Source organism: Lactuca virosa, chromosome 4 (genome assembly GCF_052849685.1).
Source record: "Lactuca virosa cultivar CGN04683 chromosome 4, Lactuca_virosa_CGN04683_v6, whole genome shotgun sequence".
Lineage (NCBI taxonomy): Eukaryota > Viridiplantae > Streptophyta > Magnoliopsida > Asterales > Asteraceae > Lactuca > Lactuca virosa.
In genome coordinates this window covers 61484295-61500788 of record NC_136429.1, presented here as the reverse complement: position 1 = coordinate 61500788, position 16494 = coordinate 61484295, and positions in this window count along the sequence as shown.

Genomic DNA, 16494 nt, shown 5'->3' with positions numbered 1-16494 from the left:
AACATTTTGAAATTGTCAAATTCATTCAAAATGGATGTTTTCTTGTTTCCGATTATTCTTTCGTTTCCACAAAAACGATTTTTTAAACTTTCCCAAATTTGATTTGCGGTTAACAGTATAATGTCATCCATTTGACTTAGAATACTGTGTGGGATTCCAGAAACTAGTTCCTTTTTAGCTTGGAGTTCAAGCTTTCTGTTGTTTTCGGCTATTGTGATTTGATTTGTAGCAAGAGTGGCCATATCTTCTGTAGAGATTCCAGTATACGTTCCTTCCACGCATTTCCAGACATTTTCACCTAAAGTATTTAGATGAAGGTTCATACGGCCAACCCACGAATTATACTCTTCAGGTATAAGCATGGGTGCCCGTGAACCTGAACCCAAACTGTTAGCAATAGAAATAGAATTCATGTTTGAGTAATTTGTTGAAGACATAAATAATTTTTTTTTTTTTTTTTTTAAAATTTTTTTTGATTAAGGATTTGAACAAGTGATATTAAAATGAAACTTTTAAAGAAAATATTATGGAAGGTTTATATAAACGCTAACCAAAAATTTTCGACAAAAATTTCAGAATGAATCACACGAGCTTTGAATTTTTTTGTTTAAGATTTTTTTTTTTTTTTTTTTTTTTTTTTTTTTTAAATTTTTTTTTTTTTTTTTAATATATATATATATATTTTTTTTAAGGATTTTGAACAAGTGATATTAAAATGAAATTTTTAAAGAAAAGCTTATGGAAGGTTTATAAACGCTAACCAAAAGTTTTCGACAAAAATTTCAAGGTAAATCACACAAGCTCTGATACCAATTGTTAGAAATATATAACAATCTGATTACCACGAATAAAAGGCTCGGTTACCAGTTACTGGGTGACAGATATATATATTTAATGAGATTAGATGCGGAAAGATAAGAAGTGCGGAATAAATAAATACTGGAAAGCTATAAATGACTGAAAGCTATAAATGAAATAAATGACAGTATTTAAATGACATAAAGCGTTAATAAAATATATAAATATATATATATAGTAGGTGGTGTTAGAACGGGACTTGTGGAACGACTGTTTTGTCAAGTTGTTAGTCAAATAAATGACTAACAGGCTTAGGGTTGGACTGGATCTTAATAGACTGTGTCTCTATTTGTTCAAAGTTCAATCCGGTAAGTAACAATAAGTTCTTTTTATGTAACAATGAATTGTTTACAAAACGATACAAAATACACGGGTAATGTTTTTTGTATGTGGGTATGAGTTTTTTTAAGGTGATTTGATGAGGTTGAAGTGGGTATTTGGAGGGTGGTAGAAGGTGGAATAAGGTTGTAGTTTTGGTGGTATAATGTAACAAAAAGGGTGATGTTGAAAGAGCTTTGGGTGGTTATGAATATAGATTTTCGTAGTAAATCTCTCTGGATAGCCAATCCTCTCTCGCGTCTCTCTGGGGTTTGCATTGGTCAAAAAAATCGAGGAAAATTCCTGGATGTAGGTAAGGTCTTGAATAATCTGCGGTGAAAATCTCTCCTGTAGTTTCTTCTTGAGTTGTGCTCGGTGTATTTTTTCTTAACTTGCAAATTCTGATGTCGAAAAAATAGCAAGGTGGTGATAGTTGTGGTGATTTGAAAGGGTTTTTGGAGGAGGTTTAAGGAGGGTATTTGGAGGGTGTTTGGAGAGTATTTTGAGGTTGGCTATGTGTTTATTCTTCTGGAGATGAGAGAGTAATAGGAGATATATTACAAGGAAACAGAAAACACACACTAAAACTCATGTAAACATGCATCTATATATATGCAAAGGAATCAAGCAACTCTTGTTTGTTTAAGGAAAAGTAATGAAGTGATTGATTGTAAAGGTTGGAAGCACACATGATGTTTGGTACTTTTGCTTTTGTGAAGATTTCTTTCCAATATATATATATATATATATGCATGATTCATGTATATATATATATATATATATATATATATATATATACAATATATACAATATACATACATATATATATATATACAATATATACAATATACATACATATATATATACAATATAACATATATATATATATATATATATATATATATATATATATATATATATATATCCAATTGTGAATTGAATTTCCATTTTTGACCCTTGAGGTTTTTAAATTCTTGACAATTTTAGTCTTGATTTGTTTTGTCTTCAAACGACCAAATATTGCGTCTATTTTTCCGTCTTTGCGTATTTCGTCTTTTGCATATTTTTCTATTTCATAATTAAGCACGAATCCACGCAACCTGAAATAACTGATAATATTTGTTAGATAATATAAAACCAATTCGTCTTATTTCAGTGATGATCACATATAAAAACATTTTTCAACAAACTTTATTTCATTTACTATTCCACACTCTCTTTGATTCCCTCGTAATAATTAAATGTTACAAGTAAAGTAGCAAAATAACAAATTGACAAGACCATGAATTATGAAGATATAGATTTATGAATAGTCAGTAGTTTGAATTTAAAGTAAACAAAATTGATTTAAGTTAAACTATTAAAACATAATACATAGATAGATATATGTATCGGAAGGAAAACAAAAGTAAGTCGACTGAAGATAAGCTAGCTAGTTAAATTCATGTGTTCAAGAATGGCAATTATGACTTATGACATGTATAAGTGAAAATTATATTCTTTATATATATATATATATATATATATATATATATATATATATATATATATATATATATTATGTTTCTTTAGGAATAGTAACCTTTTGGTTGTTCACCTTTTTGCCTAGTTTTTCTTTTATCTTGACATTTCTGGCCATTTTTTAAAATCCTTTCGTTTTATAGCCTAAAATTTCATACCTTTCACCTTTGACCACTTTAGGTTTACATACTCATCACTTCCTTTACACCATTTACTGCCACATGGCCTTAACACATGTATTTACCAAAAATCGATTGGTGTCATCAACTTCTTTTATTTCTTACTCCATCGATTTCTTTCTCCCAAGAGTGTGCCCTCCACCATTTCGCCACCGACTCAAATTCACCCCCACTCACTGGTGGGTTTTTTAAGTTGTCTCCCGGTCATGTCTTTTTTCTTATTTATCATCAGCTTTAGCTCTGTTTCTCACTTTGATTATTAACTTATGTTGAAGTTTGCATTGCAATCAGCTTTTGAGGAAGAGAGGTTCTCCACCGCATTTGTGGAATCTGGGGGATTTTGTTTAACTTTGATCATTCACCTTTATCAAAGGTAATTGATAAATCACCTTCGTTAAAGGTAATTGATAAATCACCTTTCAATTTTTTGTGTTCTTAACTCTACGCGTTGACAATTTGAGAGAGACTGACAAAATAAATTGACGTTCACATATTTGGTCGATTGGAGCTTCAGTCGTCTTCTTCATCTCTCTGCACTGTTCCTCTGTCGATGCTAGCTGTTCTCCACCTCTCTACTTGTAAGTCCCTGATCTATAGATCCAAATCAGTGATCAATGAATTTCAAACAATCAAACAGAGTGTAGAAGGAGTAGAAGGAGAATTAAGCCAAGCATGCACACATCTATTACGCATAAATGTCAGGTACACCTTGGGAAACACATACACATACGTCACTCTTTCTGACACACAGACACAACCTATTTATACCACATGAAGCAGCACACAAGTGTGCAGCCGCACACACGTGTACAGCCCCACACAGCGTGTGCGGCCGTACACACGTGTATGGCCGCACACAAGTGTGCAGCCACACACACGTGTACTGCCACACACAGCGTGTGCGGCCGCAGACACGTGTATGGCCGCACACACCCACTAACAAACCACAACCACCACAACACACTCTAACATCCTACCAAGACCTATACATTAGAATGCCTAGCCCAAACCACAAAAGTATAGCCTATCAATCTCCCCCTTGGTTTGCGGCTAGCATGAATCAGTCTTTATCAATAATGAGCACATGTTGTAGATGAAGGAGTCTCTGTGGTTTGAGTTGGGTCAGGAAAAAGTACTCTCATCCTTGGATCATTTCTGCGTCTCTTCAAAGGAGGCTGGGAGGTCAGAGTTGTCAGGGAATCACTTGTAATTGGCTCGTATGTAGGAACCACATTATCAAGGGGAGGAGTCCCTGATGATGTGTCCATATGAATTGAAGAATCAGCCATCTGAACGGTAGACGGAGGCACAGTCTCTTGAGCATCAGCTTTCTCCCTTATCTCCGGTGTTTGATTGGCACCATCATCGATATCTTTAAAGAAGTCATCGATGACTTCATTGGACAACGGGTTCTCATTCACACCACAATTCACCGCTACATCATCTCTGTCGTAACCGGATCCATTTCCTTAAATACCTGATCCAAACCCGGATCCATAACCCGGTGGGCTGCATCCATTTAAAAGATTATAAAGCCCAAAACCCAAAACAATTTTTTTTAAAATAAAAATCTTGGAGGATTAATTTCAAAATAAAACAAAATAAAATAACATAAAATAAAAACATTTTCTAAAAAATTTATCAAATCTAAAAATGAAAGTAAAATAAAATAAAAATAAAACAAAATTTTGAATTTTAACCTAAATTTCACCTCTAACTGAAATTAATAACCTTTTGAGATTGTGGGATCAAAGTTGTTAGACAATCATTTTCCATTTGTCAGTACCTCTCCTTTCATGAATAGATCTGGTCGATCGCCGGTATTGTGATCCACTTAAGCACGAAAAATTGTGACAAATTTTAGGAATGCTATCAGTGACAGGAGAGATTGATCCTAAGTTACTAGATAAAAATCCCTAACGACCATTTATCTGACGACGACCAAGGATATTGTTGTCCACCTAAGTTGAGCAGGGAGACCTACAGACAATCTAGAATTGTTCAATTTTAAGTGTACTAGAACATGTTTCCAGCTTCCTGACATACCCCAATAATCAAGAGCTTCCGAGATACTCCTTACTTTAGGTAAGCAGACTATTATTCATAGAAAGGATAGATTTGGAATGCATATGCTGTACACTCAGGTCGGATCTTTCAATCACGCAGAGAGTGAAACATATGACTGACTAGAATTTCAGAGGGATTGAGAAGTAGAAGGTTGCATATGTTGTGTACCAGGTCGGATTGTAAATCACTCAAAGGAGACATCATATGGCTAACAGATAGGAAGAATTGCATAGATAGAAGATGTAGAGAAATAGAGTTGCATATGCTGCAGTCCAGGTCGGATCTTTCGATCACACAGAGGAGGCAACATATGACTAACAGAAGGAGATAAAGAAAATAATTTCCTACAGACCTAATTTATCGGAATTCCCCATTCGCCCCATCAGTACCGGAATTAAGGACATAATCCGTACATTGAGGAAAAGTTAAACCACAGTTCTAGATACAGGTTCTTTAATGTGACTGGTGGATTTTCATGTATATCTCCCTGCTCAACCTATCCAAGCGTCGTATTGTCAGGCTAAATGGAACTATCTATGTCAGAATTTATCAAGTCTCTAGATTCCTTAAGTTCATCTGCACCTAGTCAAGTCCATTAAACTTTTTGTGCCTACCAGCGCATCGAACACAGAGCCTAGACAATTCAGCTTTGGAACCTTACACAGATTCATATTGTCTTTTATCACAAGCTAATATCACTTCCTAGCACATCACTTCACAATAATATTTTTTGATTTTTCTGTTTTTCTAATGTTTTTGGATTTTCTGATTTTCTAATTTTTATTTGGTTTTTGTTTATTTCTCCCCCTAAATTTGTGCATGGGTGAGAATGAAATTAAAATGCGCAAATTTAAACTAACCTAAACAAAAATTAATCCTCAAAGCGAATCATTTTCAAAAAATTTACCAGCACATCGAATTGAGCTTTGTTAAACGGCTTTGTGAACAAATCCGCCACATTATTAGTAGTGGGAACCTGTTCTAGCCAAATGAGCGAGCGCTCATAACAATCTCTGATAAAATGAACTTTGATGTCGATGTGCTTGGTTTTTGAGTGCTGGACCGGATTTTTAGCAATTTGGATCGCAGCCTCATTGTCACAAAAAATATGGGTTTCTTGAAAATTCAAACCGTAGTCCAACAGCTGATGTTGGATCCATATGACTTGAGAACAACAGGCAGACGCAGCAACGTATTCTGCTTCTGATGTTGAGGTCGAGACAGTATGCTGCTTCTTGCATTGCCAGGAGACCAGCCTATCTCCGAGAAATTGACATCCTACTGAAGTCAATTTTCTGTCAAGTTCGCAGCCTCTGTAATTGCTGTCTGCAAAAGCATAAAGATCAAATTCGGAATTTTTCGGATACCAAAGACCCAATTTTGGGCTGCCTTTGAGGTACCGAAAAATACGTTTAACAGCAATAAGATGAGACAGTTTAGGATTAGCCTGGTAGCGCGTGCATTGACAGACCGCAAACATAACGTCTGGGCGACTTGCAGTCAGATACATCAGCGATCCGATCATCAATCGGTAGTATGTTTGATCTACGGATTCGCCTTCAAGATCAGGAGTTAACAGTGGTGTCTCAGCCATGGGCGTCAAAACAGGTTTAGCGTCTCTGAACCCGAACTTCTCGATCATATCATCCACATATTTGGCTTGATGAATCAGGATTTCGGGCTTTCGGCTGAAGATTGTTTGACCTGAAGCCCCAAAAACGTGGTCATTTCCCCCAACGAACTCATCTCGAATCGCTTTTTCATGACGTCCTCGAACTCCGTGCATAGTTGATGACTCGTCGACCCGAAAATGATGTCGTCTACATAGATTTGAACAAGAATTTGATCTGGACCGACATGCTTGATGAATAGGGTCTGATCAATAGTGTCGCGTGAGTAGCCATGATTGAGCAAGTGCTGTGCTAGGGTAGCATACCAGGCCCTAGGAGCTTGATGCAGCCCATACAAAGCCTTGTCTAACTTGTAGACATGGTTGGGAAGTTTTTGTTGGATTAGGTGTCTAAGCCCATAACTATTATTGGTATGTATTCGACCCGAGAGTAGCATGGTCCATTTGGGTTGCATATCATCAGGACAATTTGTTAGGATGGACTTTTGAGAGAAGAGGTTATATATGATTTATTAATATATTATAAGTTATAATATATTAATATGAAATCATATGTTTTAATTAGTATTGATCAAGAATTAATTTGGAATTAATTTAGTGATCAAAAGAGACTAATTAAATCTATGGGGACTAATTATGATAATTAGTTATATTTATATGTGTTGGGCTTATGATCCATGTTGGACCAAGTTTATGTATGGATACATAAAGATTTGGGCCACATGAACCATGGATCATAAAACCCATGGGTATGGATTTGGGTTATATTTATGACCCTAGAAATCCCACATATAAATAGATAATTCATTGCCCAAAATCGCCACTTGTATCTTCTTGGAGTTCATGGTTGGTTTTGTGTGCATGGAATTCTCTCTCAAGTTCATCCTTTGTCCATGATGTGTTGTGATTCCACTTGAGGCTTCCACACTATTGGGGCTAAGCTCTTTGAGGCCAAATACACCAAGACTTCAAGTTCCATGAAAGGTATGTTATGCTAACTAGTATCTTATATGGTTTATGTTAAATGCATGCTAGTTGTAAGATTAATACCTTGGAAACCATTTGCATGTATAATTAGTGAAAACATAGATCCAAGGTATTTAGGGTTGTATGTGCACCATAGGATGTTGTAGTATACTAAAACCCAACAGTGGTATCAGAGTCTAGGCTTGTTTTCGTGTTATACTTGCAAAAATGGCTGAAAAATCGAATTTTGTTGCTGTCTGAACAGAAGACTCGCCGAGTCCATGAAGGGACTCGACGAGTCCAAGGCTAAATGCATCCAACTCGCCGAGTTGGTTCATGCACTCGGCGAGTTGGACCCCCAGACAGCATATATTCGACTGTTTTGGCTGGAATTGGACTAGGAACATTACTGAAAGCTGTTTTTGACCTTATAAACTTGTTTTGATGTGGTAATGTTCATGCTAATCCCATTTCAAAGATAATTGTCAATAGATTCATTTTTTGTGTTAGTTTAAAAGTTATGCTAGTTACATGAAAAACTTTGATGTGAATTATCTTTGTTCATATGAGTTGCTTAGATTAATAGAAAAAAATTAATTGATTATGTATCTTTAATCCATTTTAATCTAAGAGTTGATTCTAAAATGTGTTTGTGTAACTTGTCCTCAAGTTACTTGAAAGGTCACATTTAAGTTTCTTAAAACTCATAAAGTTGGCAAAGGTTACAAAATGAAGAGTCTTGTCCTCATTAAATGATTTGATGACTCCATAACTTGTCCTCAAGTTATGGAGGTTCAAGAGTCACTTCATTAAATAATAAAAATGTGTAACCTTAATTAGTTCCATAAGTTACAAAAGAAGAAGAGTTACATTCTTTAATAGTTTAAAGTCTTCCATAACTTGTCCTCAAGTTATGGAACTTGAAGAGTTTTAATTAAAACTACTTTAAACACATAAGTTATGGAATTAAATGGTTTTGAATTGTTCAAAACTTGCCATCAAGTTTTGGAATTTGTAAAGTTTCCCCCCATGAATACTTTAGTTCCAAGTTAAACCCTTAGAATTTTAATAGTTTAAAATTCAACCCTTATACTATTATAATATTGTAGGTTTAATATTTATATATATGTATAAGAGTAAAAGTCAGTCTTACCGTTAGTAGCCCTCATTCACAAAGCCGGTCTATAAGGGGGTATAAGGTTACTGCCTATAAAATGGCAGTTTAATGGGTGTCCACTCTCACCCACCGCTTCCTTGACTGGTGGAGGGTCGTTAGCCGAACGGGTAGGACAAGGACTTTAATTCTCCCTTCCTTAAAAGTATTAATGATAAATACTAAGTAACTAAACACTTATAAATTCCCAATCTTAGTTACTTAGGAAAATGTGAATTTGGTGCTAACCGATGAAATTCACACTTTGTACCTTACCAAGTCGTTGGTGGAGCGTGTGTGGTTAACCGACACAATAACTTGGACTAGTAAGGATGGAAAAGGGTGACTTAATGTTTATCATAGATCGATGGAGCGTGTGTGGTTAACCGGCACATTGATTAGGTGATAATATTAAGGGTACCAAGTGAATTTGCATGGTTATTCACACCTTGTTTTGTGATCCTCGGCATCCCAGTCACAAAATTTGAGAGGGCACAATCGAGATTGAAACATGCCATTGAAAAGTTCAATGAATCTCAATAGATCTAGGAGTTTCAAAACCAATTAAAACCTAATAAATTATTTCGTTTTTTCATGGTGGAAATTGATGAATCGTCATTCGCCTACCTTCAAATATTTTATAGCTTGGATTACGGCATCCCTCTTCCAAGTTGTAAAATATTGTGTTGGGTCCTAGCCTTAATATTTCATATTGGGTGTTATATTAAGGACTTAAAAATTAACTAACTTGAATATCTCCCATTGTAGATGTCTAGTTTAGACATCTATGATCTTCCCAAATCTCTTGGAATTTCACTTCCTCCACCCCCTCCAATTATTCTCCCTAACCCACAAGTTCAAGGTCACTCAAGCTCTATTGGCAAGCAAGGTCTATGTGTGATCACATCTTGGAGATGAAGTCACGTATTGACAAGCCGGGAGAGTTGGGTGTCAAAGTCTTGAGAATTTTGGATGTTCAATCACTTTCTAAGTCACATAGTGAGTTCCTTTGGGACCACTATGTGACAGACCATGACTTGACCCTTAATGATCTTACCTATTTGCTTGGTGCTGCTGAGTCAGCAATGATTTTGAGCACTGGTAAAAGCAAATTTGATTAGAAGATCGACTTCCCAAACCTTCTATTGCCAAAGGAAGGGGCATTGGTTGCGAAGCTGCCAAATTTACCTGAAAGGTCATTAGGATGGTAAAGTCAATAAGTTTGACTTTACTTCAGGAAAAGTCCATTGTCTAACTCTATTAAGTTCCTATTTGGAGATTCTTATTACATGATGTGACTAGATCACATTTTGATGTTTTAAGAATCAAAGTGAAGAGGAAGATTAAAGGAAGAATTTTGAGCTGTTACTTAAAGAGTTGTGATAGATTGCTTAGGAATACATAACAACATAGTTTTTACATGCATTTGCATTGTAAGGATAAGTTTTTCCGCAAAGTTTTAAAATAAAAGAAAAGTTTTGATTTTATTTATTTTAAAATATCCTTACAGTGGCATTTGTGAGAAATTGTTGTTTATATGTTTCCATTGATAGCAATATTGGAAAATGGATGTGATTCTCTCGACTGTGGTAGTGTCATAATTTACCAAATAAGGAAAGATTCTCATCACCCAAGTTTCAGTTGGGTAGAAACTTGGAATCATGCAAGTTGTATGAAGAATGAGAATTTTCATCTTTGGAAAATTAAGACTAATTCCTTGTTTACATGTATATGTGAGTCAAGTGAAGGACTAAGGGATCGAGTACACATTCTTGTGCACTGGTTAAGTCCACCACAAAGATCGATAAGACTATTAGTCATGATTTACTAAAGCTTAGTAAATATGGTTATACTTACAAGTTTAAGTATATTCTGAAACATTGGAAAAGTATTAATGTTAGGCAAAACGAATAAGAAGAATCAAATAAGGCAAGAAGATAAAAGTTTCTCCAATCTGACAAGATGGGAGAGTACTTGAGTATCTTGTTTTATGATTATCTTAGTGATTCTGAAACCATATCACAATTGTTTCTCTAAGGACATCTTAGTGCATTTGTTTGGCTAAGAAGAGAAATCGTGGATTGTTGAAATGGTTAAAATCAAAAAGATGAATCATACTTCGTTCCATAACAAGTCTTAGAGTCATACTCCAAGATTGTAACTCGAATGACATATCTTAAGGAAGGTTTGTAACACTTGTCAAGTGTAAGAGTAAAATGTGTCTCTACTCTTGTACATTTGAAATTGGTAAGTTGTGATGTTTTGGGTTAAACAGAGACCAACTAAGGCCAATTATGTGAAGTGTTAGTCTTGATAAGAATCTGCACTGACCCTTGATAAGAAATGGTTATTGACAAGAGAGTCTTATATGTCAAGAGGATAGTGGGAGTCTTAAAGCTCTTGAAAGTTCCAAGAACTAATCAAGAATAAAAACCTGAAGTTCTTCACTAGCACACGACTTGAGGTTTATAGCCTATCGTGTTGACATTTTTGTGCCTATTCCAGTTAAAGTTGGCTTTGCATAGGAGTTCTGAGAGTTCTCAATTGGTTGCATAACAACTTGGAAGCACTGGCAGGCCCTTATGCTGCCAGTTGGCAAGAAGTTAAGATTGCACAAGTTCAATCCATATGAGGTTGGATTGGTCACTAACCTTGTCTTGTGATTATGGTTTTGACAAATTCACATGGATAGGGACTCATTCACCATAAAATCTAAGTTTCATAAGGTTTCTCTCCGATTCATGAAAATGATGGTGAGGAAACACTTTCACTAAGTAGATTTTAAGTAGATAGAAATTGTGTTATTTGCATTCTCAAAGTCGTTAGTGGAGCGTGTGTGGTTAACCGGAACACTAACATGGACTTGTGAGAAGTGGCCAAGGTCTAAACAATTGAGACTATGATTACGACATCCCTTTTCATAGTTCTAAAATTGTTTAGACACACATATGAGCTATCTAAGGAAAGGTGTATGAATTTGATAAATTCTTATCAAAGCATCTCGTATCAGAAAACTGAACTTTGTTAAGGAAGTAAATAAAGTATTGATTTCTAGAAGTCCAGCTGATTTATGAGTACATGTCGAAGCTAGTGGGAGCATAAGTGTTGTGCTAATAATTATCATGTAAGTGGGAGCATGACCATTATGTTAAGTGTTAATTATAGAAAACAAAAGGTTTCAATTGGGAAAAGTTGTTTTGCTATAATTAAGGGAGAGGAAATTATACTTCATTTCAATTCTAAAAGCTTAGATTGAGATTTTGATCATCTTTATTCAAGGATATATATATATGAATTTTATGTTGGAATGGTTCAACACAAGATTGAGATTTTGATCATCTTTATTCAAGGATATATATATATATATATATATATATATATATATATATATATATATATATATATATATATATATATATATATATATATGAATTTTATGTTGGAATGGTTCAACACAAGGAAATTTTATATATATTGCGTTCTCAAAATTCGATTATGATTACGACATCCCTCTTCATAGTCAAATTCTGAAAACATGGCAAATAAAAAATATTGTAGCAAAAGAGTGGTCTATGATCACGTCTTTATGTGAGACATCATGAATCGTGTCCCATATGCTTCGGATGTAGGATTGATTACGTGTGCTATAATATTTATCCTTTCTAAATTTTCCAAATGCTCAGGGCATTAAGAAGGGAAAAGTCTAGAATTAGATATGACTAAAATGATTAAGCAATTGTCGAGGACAATCTGAGGTTTACCAAAGATTGGTTGCTCATAGACAGTTGGAAGTATAAGTGTTAATTTTGGAAGGACCATATTGACATATTCGGAAAAGAGGTAACTCTTGTTCAGAAGTGATAGTCAAAATGGGAATCTGGAAAGGTTTCCATAGGTGGAAGTTGTTCTTCAAATCTTTGTAAGATTAGAAAACTTAATGCAAGAAGGATGTTCAAAGGAATGTACTTTGAATGTGAGACTTCGTTTCCATGGAATTGATCTCCATTGGAATACCCTGTAATGATTGTTGACAAGTCTTTGTGACTTTGTGCATAGTTATTACAAGAGGATCAATGCATGTAAGCTTAGAATCTATCAAATTTCGGTAAATGGCAGGAATTTAGAATTTTTACATTTACAATGAGGATTTGGGATTGTGAAATGGGCATCATTGGAATCATGTTCAGTTGATATATTTCACAAAATAAAGATCATAGTTAAACATAGTGTGCATACTTGGTGTATGGCATGACTAGTGTTTAGAAAACATAGTTTACATGCTTAGAGCATGGGACAACTATTGTTTTAATTCAAGTATAAAGTTGATTATTTGAAACATTATACAATGAATAATGAGTAATCTATATGGTGTTTAAATAAAAGGTGTTTTATTTACTCTCAAAGTTGCTTGGGACCATAGAGGATTAGTATTATTCTTGTGTTTCACTTTGCATGTTTTGACTTCCAGAATAACTAGGTTATTCTTTCCGAATGATTAAGTTATTCAAACCATCCACAATCGATAATACGTTGGAAGTAGGTATTAAGGCAAGACTGTCATGAATCGGGTTTGTAGATGTCCAAGGTAGTGGACATAGTAAGAGTTACTGTAACATTCATGAGTACTCCTGGAATAGGGATTCGAGTATTGGATTCAACCCACGTTCATTTGAATCACTTCATGGATTTTATCATGAGTGATCATGAGACGATAATATCTTATATTCTTCAAACCTAGAGATATGACTTGTTGCCTATGAGTTGGTTATACATTGATTGCACGTAAACGCATTTGGTAACTCGATGTTATAAAACGTGCCTTTGTGTATGATTCAACAAGTAGTAGAACAAGCATATGAGTTGAAGTTTATCCATTCCTTTTACCCTTGGAGGGATAAAAGCGATATCTGTGGGCCCCTCGATGATTTAGTGATGACAAACGTAAGTGCTCGGCCGGGCTTGGACTAATTTCATTTTTTCAATTAGTCAGTCGTCATAAATCGGAAATCGGGAAACAACAGATGGACAGAGAGAATGATTATAATCCATGTCTCAGTCCATATGATATCTAAAATGGAGGAATATATGATCCCTTATCTAATGGACGTGTCATTGATTTGTTCAGAGTTCGACAGCGGCTTTATGAGCTACGACTGCTAGTCGGGTTTTGGAGTCATACGCAATAATAGTTTTAGACTTATCCAAGTGGGAGACTGTTGGATTAGGTGTCTAAGCCCATAACTATTATTGGTATGTATTCGACCCGAGAGTAGTATGGTCCATTTGGGTTGCATATCATCAGGACAATTTGTTAGGATGGACTTTTGAGAGAAGAGGTTATATATGATTTATTAATATATTATAAGTTATAATATATTAATATGAAATCATATGTTTTAATTAGTATTGATCAATAATTAATTTGGAAATAATTTAGTGATCAAAAGAGACTAATTAAATCTATGGGGACTAATTATGATAATTAGTTATATTTATATGTGTTGGGCTTATGATGCATGTTGGACCAAGTTTATGTATAGATACATAAAGAGTTGGGCCACATGAACCATGGATCATAAAACCCATGGGTATGGATTTGGGTTATATTCATGACCCTAGAAATCCCACATATAAATACATACTTCATTGCCTAAAATCGCCACTTGTATCTTCTTGGAGTTCATGGTGGTTTTTTTGTGCATGGAATTCTCTCTCAAGTTCATCCTTTGTCCATGATGTGTTGTGATTCCACTTGAGGCTTTCACACTATTGGGGCTAAGCTCTTTGAGGCCAAATACACCAAGACTTCAAGTTCCATGAAAGGTATGTTATGCTAACTAGTATCTTATATGGTTTATGTTAAATGCATGCTAGTTGTAAGATTAATACCTTGGAAACCATTTGCATGTATAATTAGTGAAAACATAGATCCAAGGTATTTAGGGTTGTATGTACACCATAGGATGTTGTAGTATACTAAAACCCAACAGTTTTGAGTTAACAAACCCAGGAGGTTGGTCAACATAAATCTCCTCCTTCACCTTGCCGTACAAGGAAGCCGTCTTGACGTCCATTTGGTATACGGTGAAGTTCATGTAGGAAGCATTGGCGAGGAAGATACGGATAGACTCCAAGCACGCCACCGGAGCATAGACTTATGTATAATCAAGACCCTCAATGTGCCCGAACCCACGGACTACCAATCGCGCCTTATGACGGACAATGACACCCGAATCGTCTTGCTTGTTACGAAACACCCATCTAGTGTCGAGAGATTTCTTGCCTCTAGGCAGCTCCACCAACTTCCAAACCCCGAGCTTCTCGAATTGATTGAGCTCGTCATGCATGGCATCCACCCAGCTGGGCTCATTCAAAGCCATTTCGACGTTCTTGGGCTCTATTTGAGAAATGAAGCAAGAATAGAGACATGTGTTGACATCTCCACTCTGGCTTCTCGTTTGAACTCCGTCGCCCAGCTAGCCAATAACGTTCTCTATCGGATGATCGCGCTGTATGTGAGAGGGGATTTTGTGACTGATGTCATTAAGTGAAACGGGAAGAGTATGAATATTAACAGCTCCTTCATGTGCCGAAGAATCCACGGTAGATGTACCAGGTTCGTTTGGTGGATTTGCTACAAACTCATCAGCGATTTGATCGGGAAAGAGAAGGTCCATCAGATTCTGAGTAACAGCGGAAACATCTTGGTTCATGAACTCTCTTTCGACCGGAGTTAGAGGAGTAGCATCAGCATCTGGAGCAGATTGTTGTGTTGAGGACTCAGGAGAAGCAATTGGAACAGTAGACTCCACCGGAGGATCAGTAGCAGAAACCAATGGTGGTCTGTAGACAACCTCTTCATCTTCGTGTTCAGTAATAGTCTTCGAGCAAGAGGTAGACCCAGCTTGGTTATTAGACGACACACTAAAAGATTTGAATAGCGATGTGTAGTCAAATAGCCAATCCGGACCTACCCTAGCGTCCGTTTCATTCTCTTCAAGCCAGCGAACATCAAAAGACTCCACTATTTGTTTCGTCTTCTTGTTGTATACCCGATAAGCAGTACGAGCAGCATAACCGACAAAGTAACAATCATCGGCTTTTGCATTGAATTTTGGGTTGGATTCCAAGTGGAGAAGGGTGCAAGGGCAGCCAAATACTCGGAAATGGCTGACAGATGGCTTGTGTCCATAGAGAATCTCATACGGTGTTTTCATCTGGGCTTTGTTGATCAGGACATGATTTTGAACGTAGCACGCAGTGTTGATCGCCTCAGGCCAAAAGAAAACTAGAAGTTTAGAATCACAGAGCATCGTCCTTGCTGCGTCTTGTAGCGTTCGATTCCTCCGCTCAGCAACACCATTTTGTTGTGGTGTCCGAACAGAACTATACTAACGCATAATACCCTTCTCAACGCAAAAATGATCAAGAACAACGTTCTTGAACTCTGTTCCATTATCTCTGTGTAGCGCTTTCACTCGGTGGTTGATTTGGTTCTCGATCATTACAATGAACTTCTTGATGAGGTCGGCGATCCCAGCTTTGTTGGACAGAAAGAAGACCGACGTGAAACGAGAGAAATCGTCTATCACAACGAGACAATACGAATTTCGGTTGATGCTGAGAACGTTGACCGGACCAAACAAGTCCATGTGCAACAACTGGAGCACTTGATTGATGGAGTTGACCTGCTTTGGTAGATGTGGTTTCCGATGGTGTTTGCCTTGAGCACAGGAAACACATTTTTCAAAAGTAATAAAATCTCTGACAAGCAGACAGCGGACCATTTCGTTCTTAGCAAG